This window comes from Arachis hypogaea, chromosome 9, assembly GCF_003086295.3.
Source record: "Arachis hypogaea cultivar Tifrunner chromosome 9, arahy.Tifrunner.gnm2.J5K5, whole genome shotgun sequence".
Classification (NCBI taxonomy): Eukaryota; Viridiplantae; Streptophyta; class Magnoliopsida; order Fabales; family Fabaceae; genus Arachis; species Arachis hypogaea.
In genome coordinates this window covers 52858620-52865800 of record NC_092044.1, presented here as the reverse complement: position 1 = coordinate 52865800, position 7181 = coordinate 52858620, and positions in this window count along the sequence as shown.

Genomic DNA, 7181 nt, shown 5'->3' with positions numbered 1-7181 from the left:
TCAAAGCAATACCACAGGAGTAGCAGAATAAAAGAAGTGGTAGTAGTAGTAGTTGCTAGATAACTATCAAAAGCCTGCTGGAAAGCACAAAATTAAAATGCTCTTGAGAATTAATTTTTTTTTTACTTTAAAACATAAAAAATACATGAATATAAACTCTTTTGAGAATTTTAATTCTCATCTTCAACCAGGGTGAGAGTGGCCCCTAACACTTGTCAGCCTATTTTTTCTTTTTACTGAAAAAAATAGCCATTGTAGCATGTAGCAACCAACCAGCAATTAACACATTTCTTGATTATTTTTCGCTGTTATATAAACTGTTTTATGAATTACTAGTACTATTTCAATTTTGACTTAAAACTGGCAAGTATGTCTCAACTTTAATTTCTCTGAGATTAAAGTATATCTAGGCTGTGATTTTTCAATAATCTAATTTTAGGTCTCTTGATAAGTATACTTTAAATACAATCATTCTCAAGCCATAAGGTAATTATAATAATAATAAACTTCTACCTAAGAATAACTATATTAATTAAACATTACTCCATCAAATAGAAATAGCAAAGCATGAAAAATTATGCAACTCTCTTTTTCTGACCACAGCAATCACCTTGGAAAGACATGAGCAAGCAACCCAGAATCAGAGTGTTAATCCTGTAGTGCTCTTTCCTCACTTTCTTCTACATTCTGCAGTGTAAAAAATATTTCCAATATAAATCAGAAAATGCAGTATGAAAAGAATAAGAACTCCACAACCCAAACTATCATATGTAATATCGGTAACATATGGCAAGAAACAGTTAAAAATAGTTGAAAGTTTAAAAAACCGAAGTACAAACAAAGCAGTACCATAGGAGCAGCAGAATAAAAGAATTGAAAATAATTTCATGCCCTTAGCTTCAGATCCATTTTTATCCATTCAAACATACAAGAACGGATCATATTTATATTTTTGTTAAGAGTTTTCATTCATCAACATTTAATATTTTAGTCATATAATAATATTGTAGGATAATGGTCAATTTAAAAGACTAAAATCTAATCAGTTTTTTTTAAGATACTATATGTTAAAAAAAACTAACTATATATATTTTTTATCTATTTTATACACTAGCATAACAACAGCTCAATGAAAGCAACAAAAGAAAACTGCTTAGACAGAAGGCAACTAGAGTTGTTAGTTAGCTAAATGCCTAAATGTTTTGCATTTATTTAATTAATTAATTAATTATACTATTCAGTCATGCTTAAACGGATCCCACAAGCTTTTCCATGCATGAACAGAAAAAGAGTCCTTAGCTTGTTATATTGTAATGTATATATAAAATATAAATATGAACTTGGATAGAGAAACAAGAATTCAGAATTGTGAACATGCATAAGTAACAAAACATGTTATAGTTGTGAACTTAAGTAACACAACAAAACATATTTTAGGCTAGCTAAGTAACAAGGATCAAATTCTTTGTAACAATCATTTGAAATTCTGTCTTAGACATTACATATGGACTGTTTCACAGCTAGCAGTATGTCAAATTGCACAACCAGAATGAGCCCTACGACCTAGACTAGACCAGGAAGGGCAAAGAGTATAATTCCATCTAGCTGTAAGTTTTCTTGATGAAGACTATTAAATTCCAATCTGCAAGCAGCATGCTGAATAAATGAACAGATACAGCAATATTTATCAAAACAATAAGAAAGGAAGAAAAAGGATCAATAAAAAATTAAAAATAAAAGCCGTAAACAATGCAAAAGTGGACACTTGTAGTTGAATTCTATTACAAACATATCTCCATAAAATTACATAAAGGAATCTTATATCCATGAGATTCACATCCCTAAATAAAATTTAGAACTCTTTGCTCTGAGCCATACATTACTCTTTTCTTGGGAAGGGAATTACAAAAAGTATAAAGTAAAGAGAAATATAGTTAAGTTACTTGCATTGCTTGCATCTAGGGCAGTAGTTACAAATAAAAATTACATTTACCTTTAGAAAAATTTAAAACAAAATATATTACTGACACATACAGATACAAGTTACGTATCATCAGGCATTATTTCTCGTAATTATTTTACTTTACACGGTATTTTAATTACTACATATTTAAACTAAACGCAAATGAGGAGCTTGTGATTTTGAAAAGCACAAGCACTTCTTCAGAAAAACTTTACCAAATCAAGCCTTATTGTCTTATTGGTTCTGCATCACTGGCAGATATAAAAAAAATTCCTGAAAACAAATAGGTATTCATGAAGACATGAACTGAGTCAAGTTTTTCCTGTTGAATATTTTAGGAAATAAACTTATTTAATTGCAATAATATCACTGACAGCTTAGAACACTCGAAAGACCTCCACATCAATATGATATATAGTTGTGCAAGTGTATTCAAGTGAGACAGCGCAAACCAAATGCACCAATTCACAAAATTCAATATTAAAAGCACAAACAGTGGCAATCGGCAAAAATTAGTATCCAAATCCAGTAATAATAATCCAATAATTCAAGACAAAGACACCAGTAGCGTCAATTCTCAAAGCCTTTACGAAATTCAGAAAACAGGGAAAGAGGAAGAAAAAAGAGGTAATACCATCAGCAGACATAGCAAAAACTAACAAGTTTCTTGGAGTCTTGTGGTGCAAATGGTAGAGCTTTGAAGAAATTGAATTTTTGAGATTGCTCCCTGAATTTGAGAAACAAGAATTTGTTACTATTTATCCAAAGTAAATTACAACATATCAGCATGAAAGCCTTATGCATGGCACATATAATAAATTCAGCTGCAAAAAGTTAAATGGATAAAGCTAATGCTACTAAGTGCTCATTAATTAGCTTCAATATATTGGGTAGTAGCTATTAGATAGTTGATTAATTTTGAGGATTTCTGTTGCTTTCTGTCGGTGGAGAAATTAAATTAAAATAAAAATAATATAGGAATAACAATACATTATACATATACATATTGAAAATCATGTTACGGCTAATGCCCTTCATCATCAATTATTCGTCCCTTTAATTTTCTCTTAATATATATCTGATGATTGGTTTTTTGATGGTATAGAATTTCACAAATGGATTCTCGTTGCAAGTATAGTTTCTAAACCAACAATAATCCTTTCATACAAAAGATTGTTTGTCACAAGTAACAAACCCCTAAAATTAATAACCGAAGTATTCAAACCTCGGGTCGTTCTCCCTAGGAATTACAATAAAGTGTCTTGTTATTGGTTGAGTTATTTTGGGGTTTTTGATATTTTAGACAAGAAATATAAATGGCAAAGAAAATAAACTAACAACTAACAAAGCTCTTGGCAAGATATGAGAACTAGAAGTCCTATCCTAGTTATCCTCCTCAATTGTGATAACAAATTGTCCGTTACTCCCACTTAGTTAACCTCTAACCATGGAGAAAAGTCAAGTGGATGAATCAATTTGATTCCTCAAGTCCTAATCAACTCCTAAAGGAAAGACTAGCTTTAGAGGCATTCAAATCAATTAGCAACTTATAATTATCAATCAACAAAGGAATTAGATAACTCAAGAGTCACTAATTACGCTTCCAAAGCCAAGAGGAACAAAAGCTACACTAAAACCAAACCAAGCATTTCATCAAACACTTGGAAGGCACAAAAGAAAAGCATAGTAAATTGACAACAAGAATGAAATCTAATGACAACTAATTGCAAAGAATTAACAACAACAAATCAAATGAACACAATTATTATGAATTATCTCTAACTAAATTGAAAGAGAATAGAAAGAACAAAAGTAGATCTACAACAAAACATAAAAATAACATAAAGGAAATTATAACAAAAGAATAGAAGAAGAATGAATCTAACAACAAGGAATTGAAGAGTAGAAGTAGAGGAATGAATGAATGAGAATCTAGATCTAAGAACTAACCTAATCCTAATCCTAATCCTAATTCTAGAGAGAAGTGAGAGCTTCTCTCTCTAAAACTAATTTTCCCTCCAAAACTAAGCTAAACTAAACTAACGGTAACTAACTTGTTCATCCCTCTTCAATCCTTGGCTTAAATAGCATCAGAAATGAGTTGGATTGGGCCCACAAGGCTTCTAAAATCGCTGGCCACGTATTGCTTTAAGTGGATCATATGGCAGCAACGACACGTGCGCGTACAGTGCGCGTGCGTGTCACCATACATATAGCAACTATGGCAAATCTTATATCATTTCGAAGCCCCAGATGTTAGCTTTCTAACCCAACTGAAACCGCATCATTTGGACCTATGTAGCTCAAGTTATAGTCGATTAAGTGCGAAGAGGTTGGCTTGACAGCTTTTGCGATTCCTTCATTTCTTCATGAGTTCTCCATTTTTACATGTTTTTCCTTCATTCCCTTGGTCCAATCCTTGCCTCCTAAATCTGAAATCACTTAACAAACATATCAAGGCATCTAATGGAATCAAGGTGAATTATATTTAGCTATTTTAAGTCCTAAAAAGCATGTTTTCACTCTTAAGCACAATTAAAGGAGAAGTTATAAAACCATGCTATTTCATTGAATAAATGTGGGTAAAAGGTTATAAAATCTCTTAAAATCAATACAAGATAAACTCTACAAATGGGGTTTATCAACCTCCCCACACTTAAAGCAAGCATGTCCTCATGCTTAAACCAAGAATGAAGTAAGGGTATGGTATTTATCCAATGGAAACTAACTAAAGGCAATCTACCTATATGCAACTATCTACATGAATGCAATTGCTTGGTCAAAATAAATCAGTTCCCAAGAAGCATATATGCACAAGGGCTAAGGACTAGCAAGTCTAACCCACAATTGGATTGAGTTATTAAATATTTTTACAAACTTGCATGAGAAGAGATGATCATAGGTGAAAACATGTAATTGAGCATCAAACCCTCACCGGATGTGTTTGCGCTCTATTCACTCAAGTGTTTAGGGTTGATTCTCTCAATTCTCCCCTAATCATGCTTTCCAAGATTTGTTCTTCTTCTAACAATCAACATATATTTCATGCATGCATACATCTATCATGAGGTCTTTTCTTTAGGTTGTAATGGGCTTAAGGTCAAGGTAGGATGCATATATGGTTAAGTGAGCTTGAAATTTGAATCTTTGATAAGTTTAAACTTCCCACCTAACCTATGACATCCTATACAATTAAGTTCTAACCTAACTACCCATTTTTCACTTTTTCACATACTCATGTATCCCTTTTCATTTCACAACACTTATGCATTGATTTTATTGAGCTACACTTTGCTTTGGGGCATTTTGTCCCCTTTTTATTTCTTTCTTTTTCTTCTTTTTCTTTCTTTTTCTATATTTTTTTCTTTTCCATATTGTTTTCTTTTTCTTTTTCTTTTCTTTTTCTCATTTTTTTTATATACAAGAGCATCAATGCATAAGGTTTTACATTTGATCAATACATGAGTATGTAACCAATTCCCAATATTTTCAATAATAATACAAAACTACCCTTTTATTCACCTAATGTCCCAAGGTTCCCACACTTGAATGATACTCACACACACTAGCCTAAGCTAATCAAAGATCCAAATTAAGGACTTGTATTATTTTTTGCTTTAGGCTTGTAATGTGCTAAATTAAGAACAAGTGGGTTAATCGTAGGCGCAAATTGGCTAACAATGGAAGATACAAGGTAGGCTATTTGGGTAAGTAAGCTAAATGAAATGATGGCCTCAATCATATAAATGCATGTATACACAAAATAATAGACATAAAGAATCAAACAAATTAAAGATTACAATCATAGAAAGAGAATAATGCACACAAGAAGGAAAAATAAGTGGTTATAAGATGTAACCACATCATTAGGCTCAAATCTCACTTGCTTGTGTTCTTAGCTCAAAAATTCATGTTCCACAATATATATATGATTCAAGCAAGTTTTATGAAAATTTTTCACTCAAATCAATTGGTGCCCTATAGATAGAAATCTTGAAAAATTTTGTTATTTTGACTAAGCTTATTGTGTATATGTATGAAAAAAATAAGAAAATGAAACAAAAATCCTAAGAGACCTAAAAAAATATGAAATGCAAAAGTGTTGAATTTAGAAACTTGTCACCCAAAATCGCCGATCGGTCAGACGACCTCCCCACACTTAAAAGTTTGCACCGTCCTCGGTGTACTCAAAGATGAGCAAGGGGGTACAGCGAATCTCCGGATTGCTGCGTGTTCTTAGTCTTGCTTCCATTTTTGCTTATGGTGCATCATCATGAAAAACAAAAATATAACACCATAAGATGAGAAAATATAAAAGCAAGGAAGCATACATTGTTGGAATGAGGTGAATCACTAGAATTGAGTGAGTGAATTAGTGTGACATTAGTAACAAATATGCGTGTGAATTCTAAATTGCGCGGTTTAGAACACACATTAGCATAAAAGCTATGTCACAAAAGAAGCATGCACTTTACTCATTCTAGTATGCTTGAGATGCTCTAAGTGAACTTGTAAAGTAAAACAAGCATTAAAGAAGCATGAAAGCATTCAAGTCAAACATATATGGATGCATATAATCATGAAATACAATGCATTAGGATAAATGCACAACATCATCCATCAAGAGGTTTTCTAATCACAGAATAGGGCTCAAACCACATGGTGGCCAAATCATGTAATTCAAGAAGAGTTACAAGCTCGAAGGCAATTCTCATCACTTGGTATTCTTCAAAAGGTAAGCATGAAAAACTCAAAACCAAGTAGCAACATATAACCTCAATCATAGAATCCAACAGAGATTATAAACATAATGATGTTAAGATAGCATCCCTTTTTAATACTCAGCAGCAAGTAGTGGTAAACAAGAATACCAATCCAACACTTACAATGATAAAGAGAAAATGAAATAAAGAACTAACTATCAACTAACTGACTAACTAATTAGTTAACTAAAATAAATGGTTATCAATGGTGTTTGGAGGTGTTGGATGAGGGGTAGAAGAAGGGAAGAAGAAAGGAGAAGGAAAGAAATGGAAAGAAGAGAGGAAAAGAATTGTTTGAAATGAGGGCATTCGCACGTACGCGTACATGACTTTCGTATATATTAGGAAAGGAAATGGATTAACCCATGAGAAAGAAATAAAAGAAAGGTGAGAGAACTCAGAGAAGTGTGTTTATAAGGAAAAGAATCTTAAACCAAGGATTGAATTTTGGAAGT